The following is a 17,774-nucleotide window of genomic DNA, read 5'->3' as shown; positions in this document are numbered from 1 at the left end:
TCTAATCTCAGTATATATCAAATTTCAAATTTAATATATATATATATATATATGATATATAATATATATATAATATGATATATAATATAATATAATGTATGATATATATAATATAATATATGATATATATAATATAATATATGATATATATAATATATATATAATATATATATAATATTATATAATATATATAATATTATATAATATATATAATATTATATAATATAATATATATATGATATAATATATATAATATATATATGATATAATATATGATATATATATATGATATAATATAATATATATAATATATGATATATATATAATATATGATATAATATATATAATATAATATATGATATAATATATATAATATAATATATGATATAATATATATAATATAATATATGATATAATATATATAATATAATATATGATATAATATATATAATATAATATATGATATAATATATATAATATAATATATGATATAATATATATAATATAATATATGATATAATATATATATAATATAATATATGATATAATATATATATAATATAATATATGATATAATATATATATAATATATGATATAATATATATATAATATAATATATGATATAATATATATATAATATATGATATAATATATATATAATATATGATATAATATATATTTAATATAATATATGATATAATATATATATAATATAATATATGATATAATATATATATAATATAATATATGATATAATATATGATATAATATATATATAATATAATATATGATATAATATATATATAATATAATATATATATAATATAATATATGATATAATATATATGATATAATATATATATAATATATATTATATAATATATATGATATAATATATATATAATATAATATTATATAATATATATATAATATATATTATATATATAATATATATGATATAATATATATGATATAATATAAATAATATATATGATATAATATAAATAATATATATGATATAATATAAATAATATATATGATATAATATAAATAATATATATGATATAATATATATGATATAATATAAATAATATATATGATATAATATATATGATATAATATAAATAATATATATGATATAATATATATGATATAATATAAATAATATATATGATATAATATAAATAATATATATGATATAATATAATATATATATGATATAATATAATATATATATATATTATATATAATATATATATATATATCAATTGCTTCGTCTTTACAGACGTTAGCCATCCCAATTCTTCCCACCAACCTCATCATAGTTTCTTCTGGTTAATCGTCAGCGACACCCAAACTCCGTCCATGGGCCCGAAGATGACTTTTCGGGCCAACATCTTACTTGCACAGTCTGCTATACATATCGCAGACAAAGTTGTGAGTTGAAACCGGTTTCACTTCTGCCTCCGTTTTTTTTTTTTGTTTTTGTTTTTTTTTTGCTCCCTCTGCTCATAGGATGTGTTTTTTTTTCTTTTTTTTGTTTTGTTTTTTGTTTTTTAATTTTCTTAATCTAAGCCGCTTTTGAGACGAAGGCACGATTACAGGCCTCACATTTTCAACTGTTCAATTCAATGGGCAAAACTGACACATTGCCTTTGCGAAGGTTTCTCTTGAGTTCAGCATGATCGATTCTTTCGCAAAAATTTCAGATCCCCTTCTAATTAGTCTCCTCCATTCGGGCCAGCGTTTTGTCACGGTCTCCCAGTTCTGAACAGGAATCTTGAAAGCTCATCTTTTGTGCAATCCTTGAAGCGCTTATTTGGTCGATGTTGAGGACGTTTCCCGATCTTAAGCTCGCCGTAAAACAACTGCTTAGACAGCCTTACATCCTCCATCCGAACAACATGACCTACCCAGCATCGCAACCTGTTCCTCATCACCATTGCTTCGATGCTCAAACACTCAGCGTTCCCAAGAAATTCACAACCGGTTCTCAGTCGTCAGGGGAAATGGCATCGTTATATATAACATCAAGGCCATGAGGCCAGTCGAGGATAAGAATTAATGTGTGTATAGCAGTCACTGAGACAATAGCGTAGTTATCGTTAGTGATGGAAATGTAGTATAATTATATTATTTACGAGGACGGTTCACTAGGAATTTGTTTACGTCGGACTTGAAGACGACAACATTGTAGTCAGCTGTGAAGCAGACCAGCGGAGCAGAATTCCACAGGTGAACAGTTCTAGAAAAGAAGCTTCAATCCACATTTAGGTTTATGCACCGATAGAGAGTGGGGACATTTTTTTGATAGTGGTTTTGGTTAGACGAGTATTGCAGAAAAGTGTCGACGGGCCGACGGCCTACATACAGTGCTTGGTATTCCCAAATGGTATTAACCAGGCTCAACCCAGCTTAACTTCTGTGATCTAACGAGAACCGGTGTGTCAACGTGATTACACTGTGCAACCAGTGTACTTCAAAAATGTACGTGAACTAGAAAGTACAGCGTTTAACAAAGAGTACATTGTGTCCTATTTATTTATTTATTTATTTTTTCCACTTAGGCTGGCTAGCGATTGTTAATGGCGTTAGAGGACTTTGAACATATTAAGTGTGAGCGTGAGGGAGAATGAGGGGGTGTTGATTCAATTTCAGTGACAAAATGAAATACGACACCGCATTTCTCTTAAAAAAAAAAAAAAAAAAAAAAAACACGAACATTCAATTGACTTATTACAATTTTATTTTTACTTATAATATATATATACATTTCATTATTTATAAAAATAAATAAATAAAATTGATTTGGGAATCTTTAGTCGGACGACCCCCTTCCCCTCCGCTGTGTTTACGGTATTATGGGGAATGAAAACTAGTTAAGATTAGCATAGACTACCCAAGGTACAGTAACGAGGATGACCATAGACCCCCCCCCCCAGCTCCCAAATTTTTGAGTGGCCTTGCGCCTATTTTTTTGTTGTGTATAATTTCTACTAGGTACGTGCAAAATGAATGCCGATACTCAAAATGTATAAATATTTTGACCCCCTCTCTTTACTGAAAAATCCAACAAAAATCAGGAAATTAACCAATTTTAATGAAAATTTCAGTATTTATCAAATAATGATCGCGGAATATAATGAACTCATTATTTTTATTTAAATATTAGTGAAAATGTATTATTTTTGTTTAAACAAAAAATACCTTTACTAAAGTTATGGTTTTCAGTAGTAAAAAAAAATTTTAACAAACGCATGAATTTATTTTTGCTTCTTTTTTATGAAAATAAAACATCGTAAAGTTTAACAATTAAAAAAATATTTAATTTTTACAGGAATATTACGAAAAAAAAAACCTAAAGTCCGTATTAATGAATTCGATAACTCGAAAAAAAAAAAAAAAAAAAAAAAAAATGTAATTCTCGAATTATCGATATTATTATTAATTAAATATTGTTTATTTAATATTTTCACACACACACACAAAAAAATATAATTGCAAAATCTTTTCTTTTTTTTTTAATTACAGGTTTCGCATAATTTTTATATGTAAGATTCTAATAGCTTGCATGAATGTAAAACTTTCGGCATAACAGTTTTTATATAATTTTGAAAAATAAAAGGATTTTTTTTTTTAATTTAAAAGCAGGAACATAGAAAAATAACGTAAAAACAAAATGGTAAAAATCATACAGTTGTTCACGATAGGAATGTACATATGGGGGAAAAAAAAGAAAAACTAGCACCCCTACATTCCTTTAACTGACATCATTTTCAGACAGCCTTTCGAATGTCTAAGATTTTGAGCTTCCGTATAATCCGTCTTTAGCGACTTCAGTTTTGTTTTTCGAGCTGAAAACATGTTACATTGAATAAAAAAAAACACTAAAAACGTATCCAGTTAGGTAGAAAAGTAACTTATCTTGCCTTTGATAACATTTATTTGTTATATATTTGTTTTTTTAACAATTTTTTCGAATCTATGTTTACAGTAATACAAACCCTTCTTTTCTTTTTGAAAAACTCAATTTTCGCTTGTCTTCGAAAATTATTTTTATTAATAATTATTTTTCTAACCTATCGTATTTTTTGTAATTCAATATTTCCAATTTCAAAAAACTAGACAAATTACGGTTAGAAACCCACCGAGACCCTTAAAGCTGAAACAAAACCCGAAAAAATTTTATTTTTTCAACATTTTTTTTATTAGACAAAATGTTGCAACAATCGAGACCGCCAACGTTTTGAAAATTTGGCCTTCGTAAGGATTGCCAGATTGGCCTTTTTTACGCTCTTGCATGGACCATGGTTCCACGCAAGAGCGTAAAAAAGGCCAATCTGGCAAGCCTTAGAAAGGCCAAATTTTCAAAACAAGATGGCGGTCTCCGTTGTAACATTAAGTCTAATAAAAAATGTTAAAACATAATAAAAATTAAATTTTTTCGGGTTTTATTTCAGCCTTAGGGTCTAATAATGTGTTTTATATAAAAATAAATAATTTTTATAAATTTTTGTCTGTCAAATAATTTACGCCGTTGAAATACATATTTGCCAAAAAAAATAAAAATAAAATAAAAAATAAAAATTTATCCAATTAGGTAGAAGAGTAACTTATCTATCCTTTACTAACATGTGTTTGTTATATTTTTTTTTATTTTAGACCACTTTTTCGAATCTCTAGATTCGAAAACAAACCAGTATAACTTGGTATTTACTGAGAATTGTTATCTGGGGGGGGGGGGGAATGCACCACGTGGTGTTAATAGCCTCGTAATTTTTTTTTTTTTTAACATCGTTTCTGCTTTTATATATTTCAGAATATTTGTTTGTTTTTTTTTTGTGTGTTTTTTGGGTTTTTTTGCGCCTACGTTGGATTTGGAGGATAAAATTAAAGTTTATACAAGTTTTGCAGGTTTTTTTCCTCTTTTTCACGGCTGTGAAAATACACGTGGGAATTCGTTACGAAAGAAATATTTTATAATGCTTTTTCCGGGTGTTTTGGTGCAAAATAATAATGACACAAGTGAATTGATAGGAAAAAAATAGCGCGCACGCGCACACACACACACACACACACGTGGTTCCCAACTTTTTTTTTTTTTTTTTTTTGATTTTGTCTAATTTCAACTGAATGTTTATTTTTAAATATTACAATTGCCTAAAAACTTTATGTACACATCAGGTTAAAAAAAAAAAAAAAAAGCCTGTAAGCTAAAATTCCTCAAGTATTTTTTTTTTTTTTTTTAAACAAAATCAATTTATCCTCGTGAAATTTTTGAAATCCATTCTTAGCATGATTGGGGAGAGGGCTTTGGTGACTCTTAAAGTTTGTGTTACGTCCCTTTAGAATTGACCTTAATGAAGGCGAAAAAAATGGCCGATGGGAGAATTCAACAATCAAATTTTTTTTTTTTGTTGTTATAATAAAAAATACTGGAAGAATTTGTGCATTTTTTTTTTATGTCTGTTTGAATAAAATAAATACGTATTAGATACGTTTGAAGCCAAAACAACGCATTATTATAAAATAAACATTTATTTTGTTTAATTTATATTTAAATTTATAAATATATTTCGAAGAGACACTTCATCAGTATGTCTTATTATTTTTTATTTTTTGCCATAGAATCAGCATGCTCCAACAACATGGCAAAAAAAAAAGGCATACTGATGATGAAGTGTATCTTCGAAATATTTTTATAAATTTCAATATAAATTTAAAACAAAATAAATGTTTATTTTATAATAATGCGTTGCTTTGGCTTCAAACGTATCTAATACGTATTTATTTTATTCAAACTCCCTAACGTCTTTTTGTTTATTTTTTTTACTTAACATTTAAATTCATAAGCTTTTTTGCGCTATTTTTATTATTACTATTGTTATTGTTATTATTACTATTGTTGTTGTTATTAATATTGCTGTTTTTTTTTACATAAACGTCACCACTTATCAAGGCCGATAGGCCACTCAAGGATAAGGGTTAGGGTTACTATTGTTATTGTTGTTGTTGTTATTACTATTATTATTATTAATATTGTCATTATTACTATTGTTATTGTCATTAATATTGTTATCATTATTATCATTGTTATTATCATTCTTAATATTATCATCATTCTTATTAATATTGTTATTAATATTATCATCATTCTTATTAATATTGTTATTATTATCATCATCATTATTATTATTAATAGTTTTAAATATTGAGGTTAAACTAGATAAGAGCAAGATTTTTTTTCTCAAACGACTCCAATCATATACCTACATTTACTTATTGTTATTGTTATTATTAATATTGTTGTTGTTATTGTAATTGCTGTTAGTTATTGTTAATTATTTATATTTTAGTAGAGCGTCATCTGAAGTAAATGTAGTATTGTGGTTACTGCAATGATTCTAGCCAAGAGTGGGATAGCCAATTATGTTGTAGAACACCCAGGGTGACAAACGAACCCCTATTTTCCACGGCCTTGTGCCTAATTTTTCGTATTTGATTATATGGAGAAAAATAATTCAAAGTGTAGAGTCAGTTTTGAGAGTGCAATTCAACTATTTCCTCTTAGATCAGTGAAGGAGAAATCCTTCTTATCTGAGACATTTTTTTTATTTGTTCCAATTCAGAATGACCAGATTCTTCCACGTTGAAAACATACCTTGGGTCCAACTCTGCCCTCGTGGCGGGGCAAATAGAGACATAATCGCAACCAGACTAATTTTAGTTGTATATTAATGTTGCTCATAAAAAAGTGGTACAAACATAAAATAAAGTCAGAAAATAATTAAAAAAAAAAAAATAGTTTACTTTGTGACAATCTTCGGTGCTTGTTAAGATAGGGTAAGCAGTTCGATTTCTTTTTTTTAATGCGGTCTTTAAAAGCAAAAACAGTACTTGTCATGTCGAAAATTGTGATATATCCAAAAATGACGAAAATTCATAGAGTAGAAAATTATTTGTAGTTAAAAGTAATTTTTATGGAAAATTGTAGGAAATGGCATTTTCCCTAATTGTGAACATCTTGAAGATTGCGCATATAGACATACTCATCTCCATTTTTGCCACTTTAATGACTGACGTAATTTTTTTTTTTTGAAACACTAGCAGTTGCTGTACTCGATAAATTTTCGTATTATATATATATATATATATATATATATATATATATATATATATTCGACATGGCAAGTAAGTACTGTTGCTTTTGCTTAAAACCACATATTTAAGAAATCGTTCTGTCGACTATCTTAAGAAGCACGCAATCTTCATTTTTGGGTATTTGTACAGTTTAGTCAAGTTAATTAAAAAATGAAAATATCGAAAAAAAGTTTAAATGGTATGTATTCGTTATGGAACGAAGTTCTCCGAAAAAAAAAAAAAAAAAAAAAAATTCACTTAATTTCATCAAGTAGTTTTTTTTTTACAACGGAAAAACACGTTTTTATGAGAGCGCGTTGAAGGCAGCCATCTTGGATTAAAAAAAAAAATTGTTTGAATTTTAGAAATGCCAAAGGGAGATAACTCCAGTTAAAGCGCCGACACACCTTCCCCATCTTTAATACTAGCTTTTCTTTCTAAAAATCGAACATTTTGCTCGTTATCATAACAAATTGAGGTACTGGTCACGATTAGAGTTCCCTGCCGAACACCCTAAAAAAACACTGACTTCTCCCTTAGTTGCCATAGTAACTAAACGGTCATGAATTTTTATCGACTTTGTTTTACTGTTTATGAATATTGAAATAAGACATTACTACACATTTATTAATATTTCACTTTTAATCACTTTTATCGACTTTTTTTTTTTTATTGTTTTACTGTTTATGTGTCACTTTTATCGACTTTTTTTCTTTTTTAAATAGCATTTTCTTTTTAAATGACGTTTTTACTGTTTATGAATATTAAAAGAAAAATAATTACTAAACATTTATTAATAAAAAAAAATGGGTGCTAGTGCACTTATGATCCGCGCTATATTTTAAATCGTATTTCTAAGCTTAATTAAAGTTTAATGTTTTTTTATTCAATTGTAAGGTTAAAACGTAGTCATTTAAAAAGAAAATGCTATTTAAAAAAGAAAAGAAAAAGTCGATAAAAGTGACACATAAACAGTAAAACAGTAAAAAAAAAAAAGTCGATAAAAGTGATTAAAAGTGAGATATTATTAATAAATTAATGTCTTTTATTTCAATATTCATAAACAGTAAAACAAAGTCGATAAAAATTCATGATCGTTTAGTTACTATGACAACTAAGGGAGAAGTCAGTGTTTTTTTTAGGGTGTTCGGCAGGGAACTCTAATCGCGACCAGTACCCAAATTGTTTTTTCGCTGTAAAAAAAAAAAAAAAAAAAAAAAAAAAAAATACTTGATGAAATTAAGTGAAATTTTTTTTTCGGAGAACTTCGTTTCATAACGGATACATACAATTTAAACTTTTTTTCGATATTTTCATTTTTTAATGTCTTGACTAAACTGTACCATTTTTGTCCCAATTGAGAGTGCCCCTTAACTGTGTTCTCATAGAGAAGCAAGTTAAATAAAGATACCGATTGATGTAAACACAAAATTTCAACTTTGACCTTTTTTGTCGAAGATGATTTTCTAGAATAACCAACAAAAAGGAGGTAAAAAAAGAAATATACTACAAATACATGTTACCAAAGGTAAGCTAAATTACTCTTCTACCTACTTGTATAATTTTTTGTGTTTTAACTTTTTAAATTGTTTTGAGTCAAAAATAGAAGGTAGCGTAAAGCCTAACGATTTAGAACGAAAAACAAAATGGCGGCCTCATTCAAACCATAGTCGGACCTCAATAATCGCTCAAAAATCGAAAATTAAACAACATACTGATATGAGGGGGAGAACATTTAGTGGACATTAACACAATTTGACTTTATAGGCTCCTGATTTTTAGTGGTTCCAGCCCATTAGCTACCCTCAGAGTGATCAGGAGATGACCTTTAACGAAGGCTTTCTAAAAGAAATGTATTTGGGGTCGGCGTGTCACAACTCGTGTTGCAGGGTAGGAGGGGGAATGCCCTTTTCTTAGCTGGAGTTTGTTGACCGCTATTCTAATCGATAAGGAGAGGAGAATTTGATATTACCGAGTAATTCTAGACTATTGACCCCAATTGAAATGGAGACAGAGGGGCAGAGAAGGAAGATAAGAAACAGAGAGAAGGCGAGAAAGAGAGAGAAGGCGAGAAAGAGAGAGAAGGCGAGAAAGAGAGAGCGGGTGAGACAAAGAGAGACAAAGAGAGGGAGTGAGAAAGAGAGACAACGAGAGGGAGTGAGAAAGAGAGACAAAGAGAGACAAAGAGAGGGAGTGAGAAAGAGAGACAAAGAGAGGGAGTGAGAAAGAGAGACAAAGAGAGACAAAGAGAGGGAGTGAGAAAGAGAGACAAAGAGAGGGAGTGAGAAAGAGAGACAAAGAGAGGGAGTGAGAAAGAGAGACAAAGAGAGGGAGTGAGAAAGAGAGACAAAGAGAGGGAGTGAGAAAGAGAGACAAAGAGAGGGAGTGAGAAAGAGAGACAAAGAGAGGGAGTGAGAAAGAGAGACAAAGAGAGGGAGTGAGAAAGAGAGACAAAGAGAGGGAGTGAGAAAGAGAGACAAAGAGAGGGAGTGAGAAAGAGAGACAAAGAGAGGGAGTGAGAAAGAGAGACAAAGAGAGGGAGTGAGAAAGAGAGACAAAGAGAGGGAGTGAGAAAGAGAGACAAAGAGAGGGAGTGAGAAAGAGAGACAAAGAGAGGGAGTGAGAAAGAGAGACAAAGAGAGGGAGTGAGAAAGAGAGACAAAGAGAGGGGGTGAGAAAGAGAGACAAAGAGAGGGAGTGAGAAAGAGAGACAAAGAGAGGGAGTGAGAAAGAGAGACAAAGAGAGGGAGTGAGAAAGAGAGACAAAGAGAGGGAGTGAGAAAGAGAGACAAAGAGAGGGAGTGAGAAAGAGAGACAAAGAGAGGGAGTGAGAAAGAGAGACAAAGAGAGGGAGTGAGAAAGAGAGACAAAGAGAGGGAGTGAGAAAGAGAGGGAGTGAGAAAGAGAGGGGATAAAAGAGAGAGGGGGAGAAAGAGAGGGGATAAAAGAGAGAGAGGGGGAGAAAGAGAGGGGATAAAAGAGAGAGGGGGAGAAAGAGAAGAGAATTCGTTTATCTTCATCCTAGTAAAAATTTAAAAAAATAAAAAAATAAAAATAAACACCCACGTGGTCGATCAAAATTTATCGAAATAGAGAAACACATTCGAACTGGTTTTCACTTTTTATTTGTTTGATCGACTAAAAAAATTGAAAACGAAAAATATGAACAACGTGTTAAATCGTGGCCTTCGTTATAAAGATGGCCGGCCAGCTGAAAAAATGACGTCATCGCCGAGGTCCCAACAAGCAAGATATGTGGAACTCTTAGACTGTCAATAATGAACAGTAATTTTTACAGACAGCGTTACAAAACTTCAAAATTGGATTAAAATAAATAAAGAAATAAAGAAAGAACACGATGATTTATACTGAAACTCATCTAATATTAATAATAAAAAATAATTTAAAAAAACACAAGTTATTTGTTTAAGTATATTATAAGCAATTGAATATTTCGTTGTATTATAGATTTTAAAGATTAGAATGCGTTCTTTAATTACTTATAAATTACATTTTAAAAAAGTGAAGGAACACGATTTGATTTGAAATAAACTTGAAGTTTATTTAATATAATTAAATGAAAATTATGCATGTAAGATTATGAATATTTGAAGCAGAACACAAGCAAAACATTTGATATGAGTTAAGACAATACACAAATATTAAAATTAAACTTTTTTTTAAATCAAAATGAATATTTTTTTAAAATCAAAATGAATATTTTTTAATCAAAATGAATATTTTTTAATCAAAATTAATATTTTTTAATCAAAATGAACCACAATATTTTTTCAAAATCAAAAACAATATTTTTAATAAATTCATGAAATATTGCACAGTAAAAAAATTAACCTAAAGAAAAAATCATGTTTCTTATTTAAGATTATTTCACCACATAACAAAAATAACATGCAAAATCATTTTTTTATATCCATATTTTCAGTTTGTTAAAATACGTGGGTTTGTATTACTGTACACATAGATTCGAAAAAGTTGTCAAAAAACAAATATATAACAAATAAATGTTATCAAAGGCAAGATAAGTTACTTTTCTGCCAAACTGGATATATTTTTCGTGTTTTTATTCAATGTAACATGTTTATTCAGCTCGAAAAACAGTGTTTACCGATGTATTCGAAAATTCCAGATGGCGTCTGATTCTCTCTTTAACACGGTAAGTTTGGGAAAAGGTGTTATAAATACAAAACCGGATAAAATACTGTTAAAAACTCGCTCAATATATGTTACCGTGACATAGGTTGACATATATTCGGCGGGTTTTTAATAGTATGTTGTATAGTTTTTTATTTATAACACCTTATCCCAAACTTACCGTGTTAAAGAGAGAATCAGACGCCATCTTGAATTTTCGAATACATCGGTAAACACTATGTTTTTCGAGCTGAATAAACATGTTACATTGAATAAAAACACGAAAAATATTTGGTAGAAAAGTAACCTATCTTGCCTTTGATAACATTTATTTGTTATATATTTGTTTTTGACAACTTTTTCGAATCTATGTGTACAGTAATACAAACCCAATTACGTTAATGAAATGAATTGTACCTATTTACTATGCCTCCCCACGGGACAGAGTTAAACACCACGGTCGTTTTTTAACGTGGAGAAAAGGTACAAAAATAAAAATTGTCTCAGTCGTGAAGGATTTCTCCTCCACCGAAAGAGAACAAGAAATAGAATGCAGCATCTGGAGAACAGATACTACACTTTGATCTTGTCCCAAAGGCCAAGACTGTTTAAGACCACGAGTGAACGCGCGTTTTTTTTTGTTTTTTTTTTAGTTTAGTTTCATATATATATATATATATATATATATATATATAAGTATTTTTAAATTTTATCTTTCTAGCTTTAAAAAAAAAGTTTAAAAATTTTATCAGCCGGCATAATTTATTTTTAAATATTGAAAAATTTCAGGAAAATTAATTTTTGTTAGATTTTTAAAACGTGTGTCAACAGCTTAAAAAATCGTGTTTTAAAGAGTCGATGTTATCTCGCATTTTCATTAGTTTTGTATGCTGTAAAAAAATTTTTTTTTTAATATTAGCAATTTATTTGAAGCTTCTTCTTTTGAATGGTAAAACATTTAGGATGATAATATTGAATTAAATTATAGTTACATCGTGTTAAATACAGGGGGGGGGGCACGTTAAAACTTACTTTGCTGAATGGAGATGGTGTAAAATCTTCTTTTTTTTTTTTTACTGCATTATAATTCTTTATCTTTCGGAAATGAAAATACTGTCACTTTTTGGTCCTTTACGATAATTTCCTCAGCAAGTTGGAACGATGCACCGTGAAGGCATTTTAATAAAAAAAGAAATATTACACTGACTTCAAGACGTTACGAGTGCCTACCGGTGACACCGGTATGGACTATCCATGATGACGTCAGCAGATTAAATTATTTTTGCCCACCGGCCATCTTGTCTTTTAAGACGGTCTTGGTTAAATGCGAACTGACGAATTCGTCAATTTTCGTCTGTTCAATTTTCACGTGACAAAGAAAATCACATTTTATTTAAATAAATTCAAACTTTTGGAGTCAATTTCAACCCATATTGTAGCCGCATTTTTTTTCAGAGTTTGACCGTTTTTTTTTGTTTGTTTGTTTGTTTTTTGTTTTTTAAATAAAAATATTGAAAAATATTGCACCACCCCTAAAACTAAAACTTACAGTAAACAAACACACACACACACACACACACACACACACACACACACACACATCGAGTTTCTGGAGGAATAAATATAAGCTAAAGCATTGATAAGGAATAGGCACCACCAATCAGATTTTAGTTGTTATGTAGTTTGGAATATTAATGGAGAATTCGGAGTCAGTCCCAGAAATTGCTGAAACAGTTTACGATTTGAAAGATCTTCTTTTTTAGGAAGATTTTTTAAAACTTTTTATTGCACAGTGTTATTTATTGTTATTAGGCGCTTCTACACTATCGGAACGGAATTTCAGAAATCGTAAAACTGAATTTCACATGAAAACAATGGTATCTACGTATTCCTCGTATTTTTAAGATGATTATATCCAAAAATTACGAAAATCGATAAGGTAGAAAATTATTTATTAAAGAAAATAAAAAATAGAATATCAAGAAAACGATCGTATTTGCTTATGTAAGATACAGGAGACTTCAAAAGGAAGGTGATTTTCCGTTTTGATTTAAACAAGATGTCCACAATTTTTCACCCGCTAAAATGACTGAAGTTGTTTTTTAAGGTAATTTCAACTGCATACTTTGGAAGCTAACATTGTAATTTATTAGAACTGACATTAAAAAAAATCAGTACAAACCATGGGTTTTTATCTGAAAACTCCATTTATCGACTACAACATTTCGTCCTAATAGTGTAGAAGCGCCTACTTTTAAAATTAATTTATTTATATTATTATTATTATTAATTATTATTATTTATTATTATTATTATTGGCTTACAAGGAGCTTTCACACAGGTTTTCAGAGATCTTTCTGTGGAAGCTGAGTGACCACAAGTCTCCCCAGGTTTCCAGTACTCTCCACCTCTTTCAATAACATTTGCAAATAAATTTGCATTATCGCAACAGCTGCTTGCCATTGATTTCTCGTTGGCAGCAGCTATTGGTCTTTGCTGGGATTTGATTGGCAATAAGCCTCCCCAAGGTCCCAGTTCTATTCGCACTTATGTGGCTGAGGTCTGGTCAGTTCATCGGTCTTTCCTTCCTCCTTGACTCTACTTGATTATAATTACAAGTAAAAAATATAAGGTATCAAATTATCGAGTTTTATCGTACGTTTGAATGTGGAACCGTTGTGCGACAAATTCAGTATGGCAAACAAGGGAGATAACCTTTGACTTAAATTGACAAATTAAGAGTGACATTTTAAACCAACGCATTTGAGAAAATAACTGATTTTTTTTTAAAACATATCTAGCAATAGCATATTTACTGGATCATTTTTCGTATTTTAGGGGAAATATATTTTCGCCATGCCACGTAAGTACGTAATAAGGTTTTCACCTGAAATGCGTTGGTTTAAAAGATGACCAACGTAAACAAGCACCAAAATATGAATTTCCAATCGTGAACTGCTTCAGTCATTTCTGGGATCGACTCGGGATTCTTATTAGATACTCAGAACTGACTACGTAAGTAACGAAATTCTCCGGGTGCCTATTCATTACAAGTACCGATTTTATGGAAAGGGGGGGGAGAGAAATAAAACAGAGGGCCATAAGAGCGCGGTGTAACCATTCCTTCCCAGTCTCTCCGCCTCCATCCCTTAAAGAGGCTTCGGTTCATTCCGGTGGAGGAGGCCTTCAAAGGTTGGTAGTGCCACCTCTGACGAGGAGGAGAAGTGCTTTATTAATATTTTTTAAATAGCAAATTAGGGAAGGGGGGAATAATGGATGTGTGAGCACTTGAAATGCTTGGGTGCCTTTCAAAGACATCGGTAAAAGGAATCGTTATATAAAGTGTTCATTATATTCTTTGAAGAACTTAGATCTATATTTAGATATTTTGTTGTTTTTAAAAGTTAGAGGGTGAGAGGGGGGGGGAGAATGCTACCGAGAAACCAAAAGGACTGACAAAAAAATAGAGAAAGTTTGAAAGCAAGAAAAAGGAGGAGAGAAAAACTCAACAAAAAAGAACGGAACGAAATAAGAGAACGAAAAAGGAAAAGGAAGGAGAGAAAAGAAAAAATATAGAAAAAAAGAAATGGGGGAAAAAAATAAAGGGGAAAAAAGAAAGAAAATAAGAAAATAACGGGAGAAAAATAAAATAAGAAAAAGAGGAAGAAAAGGGGAAGAGGAAGAAAACGAGAAGAGGAAGAAAACGAGAAGAGGAAGAAAACGAGAAGAGGAAGAAAACGAGAAGAGGAAGAAAACGAGAAGAGGAAAAAAACGAGAAGAGGAAGAAAACGAGAAGAGGAAGAAAACGAGAAGAGGAAGAAAACGAGAAGAGGATGAAAACGAGAAGAGGATGAAAACGAGAAGAGGATGAAAACGAGAAGAGGATGAAAACGAGAAGAGGATGAAAACGAGAAGAGGATGAAAACGAGAAGAGGATGAAAACGAGAAGAGGATGAAAACGAGAAGAGGATGAAAACGAGAAGAGGATGAAAACGAGAAGAGGATGAAAACGAGAAGAGGATGAAAACGAGAAGAGGATGAAAACGAGAAGAGGATGAAAACGAGAAGAGGATGAAAACGAGAAGAGGAAAAAAAACGAGAAGAGGAAAAAAAACGAGAAGAGGAAAAAAAACGAGAAGAGGGAAAAAAACGAGAAGAGGGAAAAAAACGAGAAGAGGGAAAAAAACGAGAAGAGGAAAAAAAACAAGAAGAGGAAAAAAAAACGAGAAGAGGAAAAAAAACGAGAAGAGGAAAAAAACGAGAAGAGGAAAAAAACGAGAAGAGGAAAAAAACGAGAAGAGGAAAAAAACGAGAAGAGGAAAAAAACGGGAAGAGGAAGAAAAGGGGAAGAGGAAAAAACGAGAAGAGGAAAAAAACGAGAAGAGGAAAAAAACGAGAAGAGGAAAAAAACGAGAAGAGGAAAAAAACGAGAAGAGGAAAAAAACGAGAAGAGGAAAAAAACGAGAAGAGGAAAAAAACGAGAAGAGGAAGAAAACGAGAAGAGGAAAAAAACGAGAAGAGGAAAAAAACGAGAAGAGGAAAAAAACGAGAAGAGGAAAAAAACGAGAAGAGGAAAAAAACGAGAAGAGGAAAAAAACGAGAAGAGGAAAAAAACGAGAAGAGGAAAAAAACGAGAAGAGGAAAAAAACGAGAAGAGGAAAAAAACGAGAAGAGGAAAAAAACGAGAAGAGGAAAAAAACGAGAAGAGGAAAAAAACGAGAAGAGGAAAAAAACGAGAAGAGGAAAAAAACGAGAAGAGGAAAAAAACGAGAAGAGGAAAAAACGAGAAGAGGAAAAAAACGAGAAGAGGAAAAAAACGAGAAGAGGAAAAAAACGAGAAGAGGAAAAAAACGAGAAGAGGAAGGAAACGAGAAGAGGAAGGAAACGAGAAGAGGAAGAAAACGAGAAGAGGAAGAAAACGAGAAGAGGAAGAAAACGAGAAGAGGAAGAAAACGAGAAGAGGAAGAAAACGAGAAGAGGAAGAAAACGAGAAGAGGAAGAAAACGAGAAGAGGAAGAAAACGAGAAGAGGAAGAAAACGAGAAGAGGAAGAAAACGAGAAGAGGAAGAAAACGAGAAGAGGAAGAAAACGAGAAGAGGAAGAAAACGAGAAGAGGAAGAAAACGAGAAGAGGAAGAAAACGAGAAGAGGAAGAAAACGAGAAGAGGAAGAAAACGAGAAGAGGAAGAAAACGAGAAGAGGAAGAAAACGAGAAGAGGAAGAAAACGAGAAGAGGAAGAAAACGAGAAGAGGAAGAAAACGAGAAGAGGAAGAAAACGAGAAGAGGAAGAAAACGAGAAGAGGAAGAAAACGAGAAGAGGAAGAAAACGAGAAGAGGATGAAAACGAGAAGAGGAAGAAAACGAGAAGAGGAAGAAAACGAGAAGAGGAAGAAAACGAGAAGAGGAAGAAAACGAGAAGAGGAAGAAAACGAGAAGAGGAAGAAAACGAGAAGAGGAAGAAAACGAGAAGAGGAAGAAAACGAGAAGAGGAAGAAAACGAGAAGAGGAAGAAAACGAGAAGAGGAAGAAAACGAGAAGAGGAAGAAAACGAGAAGAGGAAGAAAACGAGAAGAGGAAGAAAACGAGAAGAGGAAGAAAACGAGAAGAGGATGAAAACGAGAAGAGGATGAAAACGAGAAGAGGATGAAAACGAGAAGAGGATGAAAACGAGAAGAGGATGAAAACGAGAAGAGGATGAAAACGAGAAGAGGATGAAAACGAGAAGAGGATGAAAACGAGAAGAGGATGAAAACGAGAAGAGGATGAAAACGAGAAGAGGAAAAAAAACGAGAAGAGGAAAAAAAACGAGAAGAGGAAAAAAAACGAGAAGAGGAAAAAAAACGAGAAGAGGAAAAAAAACGAGAAGAGGAAAAAAAACGAGAAGAGGAAAAAAAACGAGAAGAGGAAAAAAAACGAGAAGAGGAAAAAAAACGAGAAGAGGAAAAAAAACGAGAAGAGGAAAAAAAACGAGAAGAGGAAAAAAAACGAGAAGAGGAAAAAAAACGAGAAGAGGAAAAAAAACGAGAAGAGGAAAAAAAACGAGAAGAGGAAGAAAAACGAGAAGAGGAAGAAAAACGAGAAGAGGAAGAAAAACGAGAAGAGGAAGAAAAACGAGAAGAGGAAGAAAAACGGGAAGAGGAAGAAAAACGGGAAGAGGAAAAAAAACGAGAAGAGGAAAAAAAACGAGAAGAGGAAAAAAAACGAGAAGAGGAAAAAAAACGAGAAGAGGAAAAAAAACGAGAAGAGGAAAAAAAACGAGAAGAGGAAAAAAAACGAGAAGAGGAAAAAAAACGAGAAGAGGAAAAAAACGAGAAGAGGAAAAAAAACGAGAAGAGGAAAAAAAAACGAGAAGAGGAAAAAAAAACGAGAAGATGAAAAAAAACGAGAAGATGAAAAAAAACGAGAAGATGAAAAAAAACGAGAAGAGGAAAAAAAACGAGAAGAGGAAAAAAAACGAGAAGAGGAAAAAAACGAGAAGAGG

The 17,774-nt window shown here is 30.9% G+C and overlaps 1 protein-coding gene and 1 pseudogene across 1 annotated transcript in view; one reads left to right on the top strand and one right to left on the bottom strand.

Annotated features, from left to right (window-relative positions):
• Window positions 1–2,577, top strand: part of LOC145267153 (uncharacterized) — a 20,148-nt pseudogene extending 17,571 nt beyond the window's left edge.
• LOC145267031 (uncharacterized) overlaps window positions 1–17,774 on the bottom strand; it is a 440,938-nt gene that overhangs the window by 383,350 nt on the left and 39,814 nt on the right. The gene's annotated exons all lie outside the window — the stretch shown is intronic.

This window comes from Euprymna scolopes, chromosome 42 (genome assembly GCF_053919585.1).
Source record: "Euprymna scolopes isolate OS-2025 chromosome 42, ASM5391958v1, whole genome shotgun sequence".
Lineage (NCBI taxonomy): Eukaryota > Metazoa > Mollusca > Cephalopoda > Sepiida > Sepiolidae > Euprymna > Euprymna scolopes.
Note: the sequence above shows the minus strand (reverse complement) of the source record. Positions and strands in the feature narration are given on the sequence as shown.